Genomic DNA, 20,382 nt, shown 5'->3' on the forward strand with positions numbered 1-20,382 from the left:
TAGGTAGTTGGCTTACCGAAATTTTACTTGGGTCTATTTAAGTAACATTCAGGGCTCCCAAGTAAGGGCCTAAAAATAAATATTTATTTAAAAATATATAAGAGAAAAGGAATTTTTTGGCTTACCTCTTAAAGAGACCACTTAAACAAAATAACGTTTTCACTGTTGACGTTCAAGGAGATAACGATGGAGGACAAGGAAGTTCGTTCGGGAATCGAGACCAATTAACTAACGCTCTTATCTATCGGAGATGTTAGGAACTACAGTAGGGTTCTTGAGGTAATTTAAATGCACTCGGCGGATAGATGTCGTGAGCAATTTTATTTTGAAATATTTACTTGAAATTTTAATGAATTTTTTTAAACTTTTGAAACGGTTACAGGTTTATTTATAAATCAACATTAACTCACGTTTTGCTGTAATTTTGTTTGAAATAACACAAACACTTTAGAGGAAACAGCCACGCCTTCGTTTAATCAATGAGAAATATACGTTTAACGATGGTGGATTGCCTATGAATTAGGCACATGGTCTTACGATTATAACATACCACTTGGGCTTCATTTGCCCAATAAAATTTTTTGAATTTCTGTTAGGACGTATTTTCCCAAGGGGTTGAGGGGGTTAATATAACAGGCGGTAGCTGGTTTGTTTTTAATTTCATACGTGCAAGACATTAATGCTAGATAGAAAAAATGTGCTTTATCTCGCCAGTTATTAATGACGCACGGGTAAAGAACCAAGGGCTCAACTGTAAATAAATAGTTTAAAGTTTATAATGTTTCACTTACGTCATTTTGGTCCACCATAATGGGATCTCTCTGAAGACTATTTACATGAAACATAATAAACTTTAAATTAGTTATTTGTATCATTGGTCTATTGTAGCATAGCGCTGAAGATGGCTTTGTAACCCGAAAAGACTCAGCTAGGAAATAAATTTTACACGCTTAAAAAATAATTTTCTTTTCCATTCTTTGATTTTTCATATAAGTGTGTACAAAAGCATATCAGTCTTTTTGTTATTTATATTTATATTTCATGTACCCTATCGAATATTGTATAACACGCCGCTGTAGCTCGTAAAACATCGATCACAGATTAATAATACTTTTAAAGTGGATTCGGTTTGTGTTTTATCCATTGCATTGGTTCATAACATTTCACATTTTTAAGAGGTAGCGGTCATAAGTCTTCTGAAGATTTCTGTTCCTTTTTTTCGACGATCGAAAATAAAGCGTTCACTGAAGTGTCACAACAGATCCTTTACAGATGGAGATGTACAAATTTATGGCTCTAACTATTGCGTAAAGGCAAGAATTTTTCGATGAGATTTATCGGTCCGATTGTTTTTTCTGTGTGAGGGTACATAATTTATAGTGCATTTTATACATCGAACTTTAAATTTGAACAAATTTAACGTATACAAAAGTTACACGGCCTCAGAGGATCATAAAAGATTTTGAATTATTTTTCTCGCCTTTGTAAATTAGTCAAATTGTTTGTTTCTTTTGAATTGCGTGCTGTTCTTAATAATTACTTTATCTTCTTCGTCACATTTAGTACTTTTGTCTTTACATTAGGTTGTCAACAGGATATACCTACGTTTTTTTTGCAAACAGCTATATCAAAGAGGGTTAAAACAATGGTAATTTCAGCACATCAAGACTATTAAATATTAGCTTTTTTCCTATTATTTAGTAATCTTTTGAGTATACATCTTTTTCATTTACTACGGTCAGAAATTTTATATTATTTTGAAACGTTTCGATACTTAATAAGTCTTAATAAAATCCTAACGACTACTAAAGGGTTAACAGTGAACCAATTACTTTCTATTAGAGACTATAACTTACTCATTAACCTTTTCCATAACAATTTCCTTGTATGTTTCTCAAGTTCTCGTTGATGTGCTTACTGTAAGTAGATCTAAGCTCTTCATCTCTCATTAATTCTCTAGTGGTTAAGTATTTTTTATTGATGACATTTAAATCTTTGCCAATCGAAGCCTTACATTCGCGATTAGGGGGTTGTACTCTTTTTATATAGTTGTGGAATCTTTTGTTTATCAAGATGTAATCAGTTTGATTTCGTATCATATGACCTGGACAATCTCCTAGTGCTCGCCATGTATACAATCTTCTTGGTGGGAGTTGATACCACGTATTGGATATGACGGGTATCGTTTTTCTTTGTGACCTTTAATGCTTCCTTTATGTCTTTATAGAAATCTAAAACTTCAGTTTCCGGTTTATCAGATGTGGGTGCGTAAACTTGGATTAGATTTATATTAATAGGTTGACCGGCTAACTTTACTATGATTACTCTGTTTGAAACGGGTATGTAATATATAACAGACATCGCCTAGGTACAAAACAGTTATTATTGAGATTAAAGGATCATAAAATCTATCAATGGCTATAAGACTGTTCACAAATAAGAAGGTGTCCCATGAGAGATTAGCTAGACAAACAGAAATGTCCCTGTAAGGTGCCAGTTTAAAATCATAATAATCATAATCGTAAATAAATAGATCCAGTTGTTTTAGATAGAGTATATTAAATCAAGATCTGGGTGGTATCTTTCACATTTTATAAAAGGGTTAGAAGGAGCAGCAGTCAATAAGTCCTAATTGCCTAATTGCATATTGGGAACTGCATTCAATTAAAACAAGTTAAACAAACCCAATCAGTCGGTTATACATTCTATCTCGGACGATGATTGTCCTATATTTTGCCTGCTAGAACAATAAAATAAAATTGATTATGGAAAATAACATATTCAAAAGTATCACAAAATTTTTCATAGATAATTGTTTTTTGGTGGTAAATACACACAGCCAAGGATAATACTTAACCCTTCCAAATCAATCAATAAAAATACCTGCTACAAATCAGTACAATTTTGGTTCAATTTTATGACTGGTAGACTACTAGTAGCACCTCACCACATCTATTACATTTATTAGTGTTACTTAAGCGATCACATTTAAAAATAAAATAAATAGTTAAACCAAGTTCTGCATCATCAAAGTCATTTTTTAAGGTATCTATAAACAGTAGGACATACTCGGTCAGTAGAATATACGGAAAAGTTTAAAAGCATAATAGAAAGCGAATATAAAGACTTAGAGGCTGAGGAACAGGCAGGATTTAGGGCAGGTAGATCTACTGTTGACCATTTGTTTAACATTACCCAGATTATTGAAAAGAAAATAGCCGTTAATCAAGAAGTACATTTATTGTGTGTAGATCTACGAAAGGCTTGTGATAGCGTACCCCATTATAAATTATGGGAAGCGTTAGAGAAAACAAACATAAGCATGAATTTAATAAATGCAACGAAGGAGCTATACGCTAATGCTAACTCCAAGGTAAAGATTGGAAATAATCTGTCAAGTGGATTCCAAATAAATAAAGGCCTTAAGCAGGGCTGCTGTCTCTCCCCGCCATTATTTAAAATTTATCAAGAACAAGCTCTAAAACTGTGGAAGCGCAAATGTAGAAATATATGAATGCCGATTAACAACAATAACATATACACTTTGTCATTTGCAGATGATAAACTAGTGATAGCACAAGATTATGAACATCATCATCATCATCATCATCTTGGTGCTACAGCCCTTAGAGGGCCTCGACCTTCTCAAGCTTTCTACGCCATTCTATTCTGTCCCTCGCTTGCATTTTCCAGTTGCCGACTCCGATCTTCTCGGCATCTTGTGTTACCCCGTCCATCCACCTTAGCTTTGGTCTACCCCGTCTTCTCATTCCTACGGGTTGCGCTGTTAAAATCTTTTTTATCATGTTTGACTCAGGGGCCCGGGCTACATGTCCTGCCCACTGCAGGCGGTTTCGCTTAATTATAGTGGTAATATCTTTACCACCAAACGTATGCTTGTAGATATTCTGCAGTTCAAAGTTATATCTACGCCTCCATACTCCGTTCTCACAGACCGCTCCGAATATCTTGCGTAGCACCTTTCTTTCAAAAATGGATAGAGCGGATTCATCTGTTTTCGTTAGCGTCCATGCCTCTGATCCATATGTGAGAACGGGGACTATCAGTGTTCTATACAGCCTTATACGAGTTTTTTGAGACAGACGTTTGTTAGCTAAGTACTTTGATAGACCATGATAACACCTGTTTGCAATTATTATTCGCCTTTTTATTTCCTCAGATGTGTTATTATTGGGGTTAACCGATGTCCTTAGATATATGAACTCTTTGACTGCTTCGAAGTTTTGGTCATTGATGATTAAATTTGTGTCAACATTTCCAGCTCTTGTGTTTGTGTTAGTCGCCATGAATTTGGTTTTATTTTGATTTATTTGTAACCCCATTCGTTCTGCTGCTGCTACTAGCTCGGTTAGGATTTCCGCAGTTCTCGCCCTAGTTCTTGTTATAATGTCCACGTAGTCTGCATATGCTAGAATTTGGACTGATCTATTAAATATTGTTCCCCTGCTATCTAAATTAGCGTCTCGTATAACTTTTTCTAAGGCGACATTAAAAAGCTGACACGCCAGCGCATCTCCCTGCCTTAACCCCCTATGTATTTGAAATGGGGTTGACGAGTCGTTTTGAATTTTAACTGCTGATAGCATCTTCGCCATTGTCACTTTTATCAAACATATGAGTTTTTTTGGAATTCCCAACTCATTCATAGCATTGTAAAGACTTGGTCTTAAGACACTGTCATATGCCGCTTTAAAATCGATAAAAATATGATACATATCTATGTTAAAATCTTGCGCTTTTTCGAGGATCTGTCGTAGTGTAAAGATCTGGTTAATGGTTGAACGTCCACGCCTGAATCCCGCCTGATATTCTCCTAGAAACATTTCAGTATAAGGCTTTAATCTCTCGTGCAAAATATTTGACAATATCTTGTATGCTGTATTTAGGAGAGTAATTCCGCGGTAATTATTGCATTCCAGTTGGTTTCCCTTTTTGTGTAACGGGCAAATTAAGCCTAAGCTCCATTCTTCAGGCATTTGCTCCTCAGACCAAATTCTACAAACAATTTCTCGCATCACCTTGGTGAGCTGCTCTCCACCGTGCTTAAATAACTCTGCTGGGATGCCATCGCTACCTGGGGACCTATGGTTCCTTAGTTTTTCTATAGATATTTTCACTTCATCTACCGAGGGGGGTTCCACGAGTTCCTCATTTCAATATTCCAGCTCTATATTGTTAGTAGGTTCCCCTTCCAGCAACTCTCGAAAGTGCTCTACCCATCGTAAAAGGATATCCTCTTTGTTGGTAAGTAAGTTACCTTCCTTATCATTACAATAGTTGATTCTTGGTTTGAATTCTTTTCTAATACTATTTATTTGATGATAGAACTTTCTTGTTTCTCCTTGACTCATATGGCTTTCGAGCCATTCTAATATGTCATTTTCCGAGTCTCGTTTCTTTTTTCGGTGTATGCGTTTTTCCTCTCTCCTTAAGTTTTTTTATGAGTCAGATTATGAACATATTGAGTCAAAAATTAATCGAGGAAAAACCAAGTACATGTGTATCGGCGGGAAATAACAGGACCTCATATTGGAAGATGGAGAATTTATCAAACATTGCAACACATACAAATATTTAGGTATGATCATCACAAAAGAAGGTAATGTAGACGACACAATTGAGGAGAAAAACAACCAAGCAAGAAAAGCAATTTCCCTTCTCAATAGTATCCTTTGGGATCAGTCAATCTCAATATCAATAATAACAACCACAATATATATAACACAATCATTAAAAGTATAATTACCTACAGTAGTGAAGTATGGCAAGTAAAGGAAAGATACAAGAGAAAACTTGAGGCAACAGGAACGGATTTCTAAAGACGTTCAGCTGGATAATCTAGACTAGAAAGAGTAACGAACAACAGAATAAGAGAAATTGTGAAAGTAAAACATACAATAGTAGACGATGGTATCCAACAACTCAGATGGTACCGTCATGTACAGATAATGTCTGAAGAACGTCTCACAAAACAAGTTTTAATGTGGACCGCTCACGGTAGACCCCGCCTTAGTTGGGGAGAAGACATCAATAGAGAAACGAAAGACAGAGACATAGAAGAAGACTAATGGATGAATCGAAAGGAGTGACAACTGGGTATAGGAAGACGTAGGAGAAAGTTTTAAACCGATCTATATCTATATAAACAGTAGGATATCATATTCATTCATGAGTGCAGTGTAGCTATGGTTCTAAAGTTTGTTCATTAAATATTTATCATCAAAAAATTTTATTTTTGTATTTTTCTTATAATTTTCAAGCTACCAGGATTGAAAATTAATGTGGGTGGCAGCAATCCTATTGATTACTTTAATTTATTGGCATGTGAATTATTCTATGACCTGATTATTCAAAATACCAATTTATATGCCGTTGATATTCTTTCTCTAAGTAAATCTGAGAGAAGTAGAATTGCAGCTTGGAAGGATATAACTGTAGAAGAATTTAAAATTTTTCTTGGTTTATTGTTTCACATGGGAACCATAAAAATTAATCGTATGAATGATTATTGGAAGAAAAATCATTTATTTAGTATTCCAGTGTTTGGACAATACATGAGCCGAAATCGTTTTATGTTAATTTTGCGTGCTTTACATTTTAACAATAATAGTGACAATAACCAGTCCAGACTTGCCAAGATATCTCCATTATTCGATTTTTTTAATAACAAAATGGAGAATCTTTATTATCCAGAAAGAAGATTAGCCCTGGACGAATCTATGATTTTATGGAGAGGAAGACTTAGTTTTCGTCAATTTCTCGAGGGCAAACAACACAAATATGGTGTCAAACTGTATACTTTGGCAGAATGTACCGGGATGATTCAACGCATATTAGTTTATAGTGGAGCTAGTGACCCTGTAGTTGGAGGACGTAATCATACGGAAAAAGTAGTGATAAATTTGATGGATTCGAAACTAAATGTTGGTCACTCCTTATATATGGATAATTTTTATAATAGTGTTCCATTGTGTAAAAAACTACTTTCGGTTAAAACTTATCTTACAGGAACATTGAGAACAGGAAGAGCGGAAAATCCACACGAAGTTGTTTCTCAAAAATTAAAACAAAATGAACTGGTGAGTGCTTACAATAATAAAGGGATATGTGTGTGTGTAAATGGAAAGATCAGCGAGATATTTTAATGAGCTTTTCTGCATTTGGTCATGAAATGGTTCCAACAATATCTAGGAAAGTAATTGATAAAGAAAAGCTCCGTTTAGTCGCTGAATATAACAAAAATAAAGGTGGTATTGACTTAGGTGACCAGATGTTAAATTATTATAGTTGCGAACACAAAACTATGAGGTGGTACAAAAAAATAGGCATACATATTTTTCAAACTATGCTAATCAACGCATACTATTTCCATAATAATTCTAATACAAAAATGTCATTGTATGACTTTCGATTGTCGGTGATTGATAGTCTTTTGGGATCAAACCCAAAAATCCCTCAAGTCAAGAAAAATTTGACGTTTCATTTGCCATCTTATTGCCCTAACAGCTAATGGTATTACAAAACGACGACAACGACGGTGTAAATATTGCTGGCAAACTAAAAAAGAAAGAAAGGACTCATTGTTTCATTGTGCGGAGTGCCGTGAACATCCGGGATTGTGCTTAGAAAATTGTTTCAGACGTTTTCATGAAGAAATTGAAAATTAGATAATTAATTTGTTTTCTTGATGTTGTTGCCATTTAATAATTACTTATGTTAGTTATCTAGGTTCATAATTATATCTTTTCTCAATCAGATTATTATTTTTTTTTAAGTTCAACCGACACATTTTCTGCCCTGTGGCCACCAACGCGACTCACGCGGTGAGTTTTTTTTTGTGACCAAATTAATTTTTTTTGTACCCATATTTATTATAAATGACTTTTTAAAGTGTACCTTAAAAATTAATTAGTTTACACAAATATATCTCAGTGGCCCACTGTTTTACCTTAAAAAAAGAGACGGAGCTGAACGTGTTAATTAAAAAGAATAGCAGTTACTATCAATTTTTGGTAGGTATGTCGTTAAATCCACAGGTTTCGGAAAAATTAGAAGAAAAACGCCGCAGAACCAAAAAAATCGCAGAGAAAAACTGTGTCACACGCTACACCCAAAGTTTGTAGAGATTATCTAGCTATCTAGTAGAGACTCTTACCATTAGGTCCCCAAATTTGAACAAAATGAATATAATATGATATATACGCGTATTATTTTCCAAGAGATTTGGACCCCTTGTATAACCTTAACCTCCCTCTTAACCATAAATCATACAACATAAAACATTTTTTTCTGCATGAAGTACTAGAAGAATTGATTAATTGTTGATCTAACCATGAAATGGTTCAAATTAGTTGTCCATTAAAAAACTTAATGTGTTGATAATTACCCGGTTTAACGGAAACGATTCAGCAAAGAATTCTACAAGAGAAGGAAAATATTTATCTTGGATTTTAATCACTCTTTATAGTAATTAATTTCAATGCGAGATATTTTTCCTTTCTTAGATTTAACGACAGCGGTTCCTGTTAAATGAATTAAAAATTTAATTAAAAATTACTTATAATTAATATATTCTTAGCCTTCGTTATGTTCTACTATCATCATGTGTTAATGAATAGTTTACGGATTTTTTAACGATGTGGTGGTAATGGTTATTTGTTGATATTAATCGAAAGGGAGGTAGAGGTGGAGAGGGCACTTTTCAATGTTTTTTCTTTTTAAGTGTATTCTGAATTACTTTGCCTAAAATTATTTATTTTAGGTATCGCAAACAACATAAGCACATCTAATAATGTAATATTGTCTATCAAACTTACCAAGAAATTACCTGAACATACAAAAAATTAACTTTACATATCATAAGACAAAATGTTCAAAAGTGCCCCTAATAGGGGTAGCTTTGAACTAAGAAGGGGAGCATTTGAATGGCCTAAAAATACTTTGAAATCAAATCAAAAAATACAGTTTATTATTGAAAAGACGCAATAAAATATTCAAACGTAAAAAAACACAATAAGTGCATAAGTGCCTAAGATATAGACATTCAAACAAGAAACTATCAAACAAGACAATTTTTAATAATTTCTTATTAATAATAAAATATTATTATTGCATTTTAATTATCTATCAAATTTAAAAGAGAAATAAATAATTGCGTTCTACAAGTGCTATAATTTAAATTGTTTATAATTTTTTTTTTTACTAAAGACACAGAAGTGTACTTACATTAAAATCTGGTCAGTAAGACCAATTATCAATTTGTTTCTAACTTAAATTACTAATGAAATCTTAAAATTAGGTGTCTACTCACTAGTATCTTTCCTATTATTTCTAATAACTAGCATTAAATTTAGCATGCATACTCGCACAACACTTTGCTCTGCTTTTCACTCACTCAATATACCAGTTCAAAAGACTTTGTTCTTTTGAGCCTTCTCTCTAGGTTCGTATTGTCGAGGAGCTGGATAGCCTCGACGTTTACATGATGATGGAGTCGTTGTTCATGGCTCCCTGCAAATTTCTTGATTATCTGATTGACGTCTTCCATCTTGAGGTCCCGGTGAAGATCGTTGTTCCTAACGTACCAAGGCGCATCTACGATGTTCCTCAGCACTTTATTCTGGAATATCTGGATTACTTTGATGTTACTAGGCTTGGCACAGCCCCAGAGTTGGCAGCCATAGGTCCATACTGGTCTCAGTATTTGTGTATAGATTAGGAGTTTATTATTTATGGATAGAGAAGAATGTCTTCCCATCAACCAATTTATTTTCTTGTAGCGGATGCCTAGTTCTTCTCTTTTCTTCTTCACGTGAGCTTTCCAGCGAAGTTTCGCATCAAGAGTGATCCCCAAGTACTTTGCTGATGTTGCAATAGGCACTTGGACATCATTTATTCTAATTGGAATATTATTAATTCTCTTATTGGTAAAATTTATATGGACTGATTTATTCTCATTTAGCTTAATTTTCCATTTTTTGGTCCATTCATGGATTTTATTTATTGAATTTTGTAGTTTTTCTGTAGCTTCTTCGACGGTGTCACTTATCGCTAAGACAGCAGTGTCATCTGCGAAGGTAGCTATGGTGTCGTCTTCTAGTTCAGGTATATCACACGTGTATATTAGGTATAGGACTGGACCCAATATACTCCCTTGTGGAACACCTGCTTCAATATCCTTGAGATCAGTGTATGCATCTTCTTGTTTAACTCTAAAATGTCTGTTAGCTAGATATGATTGTAATATATTTGAATATTGTTTAGGCATGAATGATTTAAGTTTATCTATCAAACCCTTATGCCAGACTTTATCAAACGCCTGTGCCACATCTAGCAAGGTTGCAGAACAGAACAGTCTTTTCTCTAATGATCTTTCAATTATAGCACTTATTCTATGCACCTGGTCAATTGTCGAATGCTTATTTCTAAATCCAAATTGATGATCTGGAATTATTTTCTTTTCTTCAATTATTGGTAGGATTCTTCGCAGGAGGAGTTTTTCAAACACCTTGGACATCACAGGTAGGAGTGATATTGGTCTATATGATGTCACCTCATTGGGGGGTTTCCCAGGCTTTGATATCATGATCACCTCAGCTATCTTCCATAAATCTGGAACATATTGTAGTCTAAAGGCAGCATTTATTAAATTTGTTAATTTTACGATAGCTTTTCTTGGTAGATTTTTTAGCAGTCTTCCGGTAATGAGGTCATAACCTGGTGCTTTATTTGGGTCGATTTGTTCTTTAATTAACTTAGCTACTTCTTTTGGGGAAGTTGGATTGATATTCTCATCTATTTGCTTTGGTTCGGGCCAATCCTGGTCATCGTCTTGGTCATCTTGCAACTTAAATGTGTTTTCTAGATGAGTGGCAAATCTCTCTGCCTTCTGCTGATTATTTCTGGCCCAACTATTGTCTTCCAGTTTTATTGGAGGAGAATGTAATATTGGCCTTTTAATTCTTTTTGTAGCTTTCCAAAGCGAGTACTCTGTGCTGCTGTTTATAGAATGTAATTTTAAAACTACATCTTCAATGGGGACTATTGAAATATCCTCCGTTTCTGGAAAGTAAAAAGTTAGACTTGTCCCATTAACCTTAATTATTCTTTTTAAAAATTTAACTTCAAACTCTAAATCCACAGAAAATATTTCAGTGATCTGTCCCACATAATAATTAAACAGCTTTTTTGAAGCAAACTTCACTAAAATATAGTCATTCTGTTCATATTTGGCAATTTCTGTGAAGTTCTCCGATTCATCTAAACTGGCATAAACGATGTCTTCATCGGATTCCGAAGTTTCACTCTGTGATAACTCCGCATTCTCCTTAGTAGTAGGAGTAGTCTTCCAAATGTTTCTTTTTACCTTATTTGCTTGCAACGTCTGTTGTTTGTGGTCTTTTGCTAGAGTTCATTCTTCAATTTTGGTTTTTTCTGGCGTTTTTGTTGAAACTCTAGATTTAACCTTTTTTCGTGCTCTAATATTTTTTCTCAGAGCAGCCTTTGGAAGAGGTCGTACAATTTCAAGTGTTATTGGGGTTAATGTAGATGAAACAATTTCAGTTTCATGTTCTACTGGGATTGATGTAGATAGAACACCTTCTGTTGAGTTGTTTACATTATTTCCTGGTGGTGGCCGGTCAGTAACAAAAGCACAGTCAAAATCGTCATCCGAAAATACAAGGCGGTATAGGAGCCAAGTACCCATTTTCTAAAACCTTCAACTATAATTGTAAATAAAGAAGTGCATGCAGTGTTTGTAATAGCTGCTAAGTCATATATGGGTATTTTCTCGAGCAGGATGCATTATCATCCTTTCGTTCATAGCAATGGCAAATTTTGGCTTAAACAATAAATAAACAGCTACATCTAGCAGTTAAAGGCGATATGAGGTGTGGGGTGAAAAAGTAATTATTACAATACCATTTTCACATGCAAACATTATCAGGAGAACAATGAGTTTCGTAATTGTCCATCAATATTAAAACTGGGCAATTAGAATAACACTGTGTATAACGTTTAATGTGATTAAGCATCTTGAGAAACAGATCCTTGGTCATCCATCCAGAACTTGGAGAATTATCCAAACCCAGGCTTCCCAAGGGAGCTCCATACAACATTGTATCATGAAAACAGACTCTTGGAAATATGTACATCGGAGGCACAGCATTTCCTAATGCATTTATTTCGCACATAGTAATCTGGGTGCCTCCCCCTGCTGAAACTATCTGCCCAACCTGTTTGGTTCTCTTTTGCGTTAGAATGTTTGGAGCTTGAAGGCAGTAATGAGCATGTTCATAATTGTCAAAATGTCCCAAAGTTTTCTTTTGCGAAACTGGTAGCTTGACTAAGGCTGGTGTTTTCGAGTTTTCTCAATGCCAATTTTAGGTGCCTGTTTTTAAAACACTGCAGCCAATCTATACCAGCAATTTTATTGGCATCTTGTTCAGTCTTTTTGCATAATCAAAAACCAAAATTCTGATTTGGGTGTATTTTAAACCGTAATTTATTTTCGAAGATTTTAATATATAACTAACTAATAGGTCTTCTTCAGTTTTGTTAAAAACGTGACAAGTAGAATACAAACTTGAATAATTCGACAGATCATTATAAACTACACCATTTTGTTCTGCTTTTTCTCGTTCCTGTTTCCTTTTTATTCTATAAAATAGTGTCGTATGTTTAATTCCATACGTTGCAGCAGCCGTGCAAAGTTCCATGCCATCCTTGACTGCTGGTATGGTATTTTAAATATCATCTTCAGTTGGAGGCACTACTGCACGTTTTCTTTCATTATGTACGTATCATCTCAGTTCCTAAAAATCCAAATTTAACATTAATTTTAATTCTTCTTAATGAAGATTGCAGTAATGGGGTACCTTTGAACAAAGTTCAAAAGTGCCCCATTCCTGTTGTTCAAATGTGCCCCGCAACTACAGATTTTAAATTTAGGTAAGTTAAAAATTTATGGTTGGAATTACGAGGTTAAATATCGAACACGTATCTGGAAAAACTTCTGCGAATTCCAGGCTAGCAGCAACATCACCAAGTTCCTAATATTTAGCTTGTATTATCCATACAACCAAAATTACACACAGCTGCGTTTAAATGTTGAAAACCTTACTTTTGCTGTTACGTTTGTAAACACAACAATCGCTCATGTAACTTCACACTAGTAGTATAAATGTAGCCAACACGGTATAATAAAACTTACTAATATTGAGCTTATAAGAGGGAAATTTGAATTGTTCAAATCTTCCCCACGTTTAAAAGTGCCCTCTCCTTAACTACATATCATAGTGGCGGGTAGCATGGATGTAGCGGTGGATGTAGTCTAAAGTCTTCAGAAAATTACTTTTTTCCCCTGTAATTTGGCTGATATATTGGGAGAGTTAGCATAATGGCGGCATTAGAGAGCAAACACTTTCCTTTTAATTTATGCTGATTTCCTCTTCTTGTTGTACTACCTATCCCTTTCGGATGTTAGCTACTGTCATGGCGATCTGCTGCTAAAAAAAAATGAAAAGTTTTCTAAACTTAATAAACTTAATGATGATAATAGTAATATATAATTAAAGAATTGACAAATGACTAACCTTTTATTATCTTTTTTTGTAGTTCTCACACTTCTACTATCTTTATTTTGGGATGAAGTACATAATATTGTTCCATTTTAAAAGATCCATGCTTCATCAAAGAAAACAAACTTACACAGATATGCTTCCTTCTTTGCAATATAATTTCTTAAAAATAAATTTCTTTTTACCGCAATATTAACTCAGCAACTGTGTTGTGGGGTGAAAATCACCCACGTCGTTCATTAGCGCTTGTTAAAATAGTGGCAACATCGCCAGATTCATCTGGCGCCACGTGTACCTTCCCATAATATAACAGATCTTGTATTGCATCATAAATTTCAGTATATAAATAAGATTTGAACGAGTGGTGTCGCATTCTTTGGACTTTTGGGTGATTTTAACCCCACCACACAGTTGAAGTGCAGTAATATTTAGTTTTTGGGTAATTTTAACCCCACAACACCGGTTAATTATTAACAGATAAGTTCTTATACTAGCACAATTTATCTTTATTTTTTTAACAGAAACAATGTAATTGGTAGGAATATTAAAAATTGATTAGATATGTTTAATTTCAGACATATAGAAATATGTGTAGTTGGGAGAAAGAACAAGAAGCTCTCTTGAAGCTTTGGCAGGATGAATTAACGGGATCAGAGTTAGGATCAGAAAGCGAATCTGAAAATGAAAGTCAGCAGGTTAGTCTTCGTCCCAGTGAGGATGTTTTAGAAAACCAACTTCAATCAGTGGAAAATTGTCAGCCTGGAAGTTCTAATTAGAAAAATCAATCATCGTCGGAAGATTCCTCTCAAGACAACAATAAGTTTGAAGATAATAAAGTAAGGCAATCTAAGTTTTTTATCGGACGGGATGGGAAAACAAAATGGGCAAAGAACTGTCCTAATAAATCGGTTAGAACAGGACAAGAAAATTTAATACCTTTACTTCCCGGTGTTCGAAATAATGCAAAATATTGCAAGTCGCCCATTTCTTGCTGGGAATTATTCATGGATTATATTATTGTGGAAGATATTGTCGACTGCACTAATAAAAAAATCAGTTTAGTCGCTCAGAATTATAATGACCAACATAAATATATCACCAAGTCTACGGACGCAGAAGAAATTCGTGCAGTTTTCGGATTATTATATCTATCAGGCGTTTATAAAGCCAACAGGTTAAATCTGGAGGATCTGTGGGCTACAGATGGAACAGGAATTGACATTTTCAGGCTAACAATGTCCCTGCAAAGATTTATATTACTTTTAAAACGCCTACGATTCGATAATATCGAAAATAGAGAAGAACGAAAAAAAGTAGATAAACTGGCAGCTACACGAGATGTTTTTGATCGATTTGTATCCAATTGTCAACAATATTTTATTCCTAGTCAATACTTGACGATCGATGAAAAATTAGAATCTTTTCGGGGACGTTGTTCCTTTCGGCAATATATCCCCAATAAGCCGTCCAAATATGGAATTAAAATATTTGCTTTAGTGGATGCCAAAACATTCTACTTTTTAAATTTAGAGGTATATGTTGGCTCACAGCCTGAAGGACCTTTTCAATTTAGTAATAGACCGTTTGATGTAGTAAACAGGCTTGTAAATCTAATCCGTGGTACTAACCGCAACATTACATTCGACAACTGGTTTACCAGCATACCGCTAATGGAACATTTGCTTAAGGAACATCGGTTAACATCTGTTGGAACTATTCGTAAAAACAAGAGGGAAATACCGACAATCTCTTTCATTTCCAAAAACAGAACTGAAAACCACGCAATTTTCGGATTTAAAAAAGACATTTCTTTGGTGTCCTTTGTCCCGAAGAAAAATAAAATAGTGTTATTAGCTTCTTCATTTCATCATGATACAGAATTTGACCACAAATCAAATAAACCTGAGATTATAGACTTTTATAATCACACAAAAGGTGGCGTAGATATGGTTGACGAAATGTCTGCGTTATATAATGTGTCTCGTAATAGCAAGCGATGGCCTCTAACAATTTTATTTTCACTGCTTAATAATGCAGGAATAAATAGTTATGTTCTTTATCAACATAACAAGCCAACTGAAAAACTAAAACGCAGATTTTTTTTTAAAAGAACTTGGTTTGGCACTAATTAAACCATATATTGAAAAAAGAGGTAACAATCAAAGAATACCATCAGACATAAGAGCCAAACTAAAAAGAAATGATGGCGGAGAGGACTCTCAAGGACCTCCAAACAAGAAGCAACGAACAACATCCAGATGTGGAGTGTGTCCCCGTGGAAAGGACAGAAAGTGCCAAAAAAAATGTGTGAAAAGTGACATTTTTCTTTGTCTTGAACATTGTGTATATTTTTGTTCTAAATGTGCACATAATTGTTAATTATGCTATTTAAACAAAAGTTCCTAGTTACTTTTTATAAAATTTGTATTTTTTTTATTCTATATCTCTAATAAAAATTTTGGTAACAAAAATTGTGGTAGTGGTTTAAATATAAACTAAATTTTAGTATATTTTTTAAATCGTTGAATTTTTAACGGAAATTTTTTAAATGATTTATCTTTGAAAAATATTATATAACAATATAACCATGATTTCAAATCTTAAGGTTGCATGTAAAAATAAAATATTTTCTCAATTTTATAAATAAAAAAAAATGGGGTGATAATTACCCCAACACACAGCTCCTGTCAGAAAATTTCAACACACAGTCGCTGGGTTAAGAAGTTCCATAAATCCACGCCTTGGTAAATCTCTATCCCTAGTATCTGAAACCCAATTGCTTTGATAACCTAAAAATCTAGTTCAAAATGAAGCAAAAATTTAAAATATTCTGTCTTAGCGATGCTAATTAAAAATAGGAGTAATATTACTAATAATAGTAATAACAGGATGTGAACATATTCTAAAATGAAATTTGTTGGACAAATAAAACAAGTACTTAATGCCGAAACGTAAAACTTTACGTTCAATATACCAGTTGATACATTACACCATCAACATCAGGCACATTACAGCAACCCCTGTATGTTAACGATTATTATATAGTGCCAAAAGTATAAATTTATATAAATAGAAAAGCTCACAGCCACATTCTAAGTGCACTCGATGGTCACATTCAATTGCTCACGATACAGGCTGTTTCCCGTCGTTAATTTTTACTACCGAGCAATTACTCGATCGCTGCCATTCTCATATTCAGTATGGAACCGCCTCTGCCCCGGCTACCCCTCTAAACATCCCCTGTACCGCTGTTTTAATTGACGAGGAATATGTGTTTTTTGTCTGACGTCTAGTAATTGAGCTTCATGGACGTGTTTTTAACAGGATGACTCAGCTGAAGTTATTGCCTGTTTAACAAGAACAGCAGTGTTAAGTTGTTGATTCGCATCATGTACGCACAACTTTGATTTATTGGATGCTGTATTTTTTTAAAATACCTTCTAAGATAATAATCGTAAAATTAATCGAATATAGTTTTACTAGGTGAAATTAATACACAATTTCTGGTAGGTGGTAGGTTCTAAATAACCTAATAACTTCTTTATTTTATATTTCCTAATTTTAAAGCTGATGCTTGGTATAATGATTTAACTAAAACAGTTTTAGATCGTCCAGATACTACAGGATAATGTTTTATATTAACATGTCTTTTCCGTTGTTCGAAATTTTCTGATTGTTCTCCAGAATGGAAAACATTTGTTCCCTCTAGTCATCGGAAAGATGTTTTAAAGATGTACCACGATGATCTTACATCTACACATCTTGGTATTTTCAAAACATATTTTCCAGAATTTCCCAGCTGCATTACTGACCGAATACAAAAACTTTAGTCTTTCGTTACATAAATACTGTTTGTAAGTCATGTAAGCCACGAAATCTACATCATGCTAGTCTTATGGAAAGGTATAGAGACATTAATTTTTCATTTCAGTTTCTTTCTGATAATTTGCCAGGTCCATATACTAGATCAAGAACTGGTAATCTCTTATAAACTTATAAACTGGTAACCTTTGCTGGCTTTAGTAAATTGGTTCACTAAGTTTATATTTGTTCACCTTTTGCCGAATGCTACTTCCAAGGCAGTAGTTAACTACACAGAAAGACAAGTTTTTCCTGTATTTGAAGTGCCCCAAATATTTGCTGTGGATAACGGAAAATAATTCGTTTCCAATAAATTAATCAATGATTTAAAGGGCATTTTTAGAATATATATACCTTTTATAAAGTATTTTCAAATAAAAGTTTTTATGATTCATGGTATAAAACCAACTACAGGAATTTCAAATCCATTGAAAAAACTTCTCCACCTATATATCATAGCGACTACTCTTTTGTGTTTAGCACGCTATACGATTCTTTTCCGGCTACATTCTGGAGTCCTTTTTCCTATAGAAATACCAATATTATCGTCATCCATTACAACATAAGAAAAAGAAATTTACGTAAACCTACTTTGAATAACATTAAAAACAACACTAAAAAAATAACATGGTTAAAAGCTGCCACATGCCACTTCGCGGGAACGGGTGGGTAAATCACGTGTCAGTCCAAAAGTTTTTTCATTGATCAGGCCGGACTTGGCGGTCTTTGCAACTAAATTTTTTTAGACAAGTTCTGTTTTGCAGCTTAACCCCTTCCGCTCCATCGTATCCACGTATGGATATTTTTAGGTATGGCGAACTTTACCACGATATCCACATACGCCTATTCATATGGGGGATATTAATACACTCTGTAAAAGTGGTGTAAAGCTCTGCAGATTAATTTGGATCTCAGTAGGACATGAATATCCAAACGGCGATATTATGATTAGCCTTTTAAAAAAAAATCCCAGAATAATGTAAACAGCTCACGGTCGCCGTTCAGTCTGGTGGGACGCAGTGGCAAGATATTTATTTAGTGTACGTTTAGAGTTAGCTGAGAGAGCACGTGTTCTTTTTCTTGCCGATCAGGTACGTAATAGTGTTTTATATTAGTAAAAATGGATTCGAATCTCGGGAGTGAAAGTGATTTGAGTTATGAAATGGATGAAGAAGAAGTCATTGATGGGGTACAAATGAGCGGTTGGACAGCCGTTACGGATCCGTTTGGTGATAAGCTTCCAAGAGATATACCCGAATTTCGCTTTGACTATAACTTTTACCCAGCTATTAACTTTCAAGATTGTATGGAAACTGTAAACTGTTTTGAGTCATTTGTAAGTAGCTGTATTGTTAAAAAACTATGCGAGTGGACCAATCAAAGAGCTGATAAATATTTTAATGATAATCTATACATCGCCATGAAAGTTTTTGTTTTTACTCATAAACCAGTGACAACAGAAGAAATGTATGTATTGATAGTGCTATATTTTCCCAGTGGATTGACCACTTGTCAATCCTCCAATAATTTCAGATTATTGGAGTACATATAATATATGCACTGCTCCTCCAGTTTTTCATAAATCTATTATCGCCACAATTGCTTTTTGGCAATTCTTAAATTCCTTAGATTTTCACCACTAGAACTTGTTAAAAGTAATGCACCGCTTAGCAGGCAAGGATATGTACATGTGCATATGACATATCGCATATTTCGGGAACAGAAAATCTTTCTTTTTCCAATAAAATAGTAGTTTATCTTTGCAAAAACCTACTGAACAGTAATCTTGAAGTGATTATAGATAATTGGTTGACATCAGTTTGTCTTTGCGTGTTTTTATTGACACAAAAGACTTTCCTTACAGGCACTATTCGACTGAATAGAGGCGTTCCAAAAGAATGGTTCCATTAGATAGGCAACAATCATGTTTTGTTCGCAAGGATATGCTCCTTCTAGTTCGCTACAAGGACAAGAAAAATGTTTATCTGCTTACCAGTAAACATACTGCAGGATTTTGCGAAAGACAACAATATATTGTAGGAGGAAATGTTCTTTAATATAAAAAACCGAAACATATTTAATTCTACAATAAAAATATGGAATCAGTTGATGCAGCTGACCAAGATGTTGAACCGTACAGTCCTTTGTGGAAATCTACACGTGGTTCACCAACCCACTACATCAGGAAAACCGTTGCATGCAATGACCGATTATCCAAAAGAAAGTGGAAAAATGCTTGCCCGGACAAACCTGGACTTTGCTCAGCGGAACATTTTAAAAGTTTTCATAAATAATAAAAATAATGTTTATTTCTTTTTTGCTTCATTCTAAATATAATTAAATTGTTCACTGTCTTTTTATACAGATCACGACATTGTTTTATTGACCTTTTAACGCAATGGCAATCGCTGTGACATATTGTACCTCTGTATTTATTTCACAGTAGGTACGAATTGTTGTGAGATCATTCCGGCAGTTCCGAAAACATTTATAGGCATCAGTTTGAAAGGGCCACAAACCTAGTCGAATTAAGGGCAAAAATACTTTATTTCTCTGCAAGCATTACACCAGCCCTACTCCAAAATATTAGGAGAAATCTGTATGACAGAATTGGTTACTGTTTAGCACAAGGAGATGGAATATTTGAACCCTTAATTCATTAATCTGCTTTCATAATTTTTATTATGAAATATTCTGATTTTTTTCTTCGTTCTTGTCTTATTGTTATAAGCTTTGTCCATAAAATTTGTACAATTTTCAGTCACAATAAAGCATATTACTTATTTACTTACTTATTTATTTGTATTGCTATTAAGGCTAAAAAATAACCAAAAAATTTATTTTAGAGCATTATAATAAATATACCCTAGAGATGGGATTGCATTAAATCTTAATTCCTACGGTCAACAAAACAATGTCG

This window comes from Diabrotica undecimpunctata, chromosome 7 (genome assembly GCF_040954645.1).
Source record: "Diabrotica undecimpunctata isolate CICGRU chromosome 7, icDiaUnde3, whole genome shotgun sequence".
NCBI lineage: Eukaryota > Metazoa > Arthropoda > Insecta > Coleoptera > Chrysomelidae > Diabrotica > Diabrotica undecimpunctata.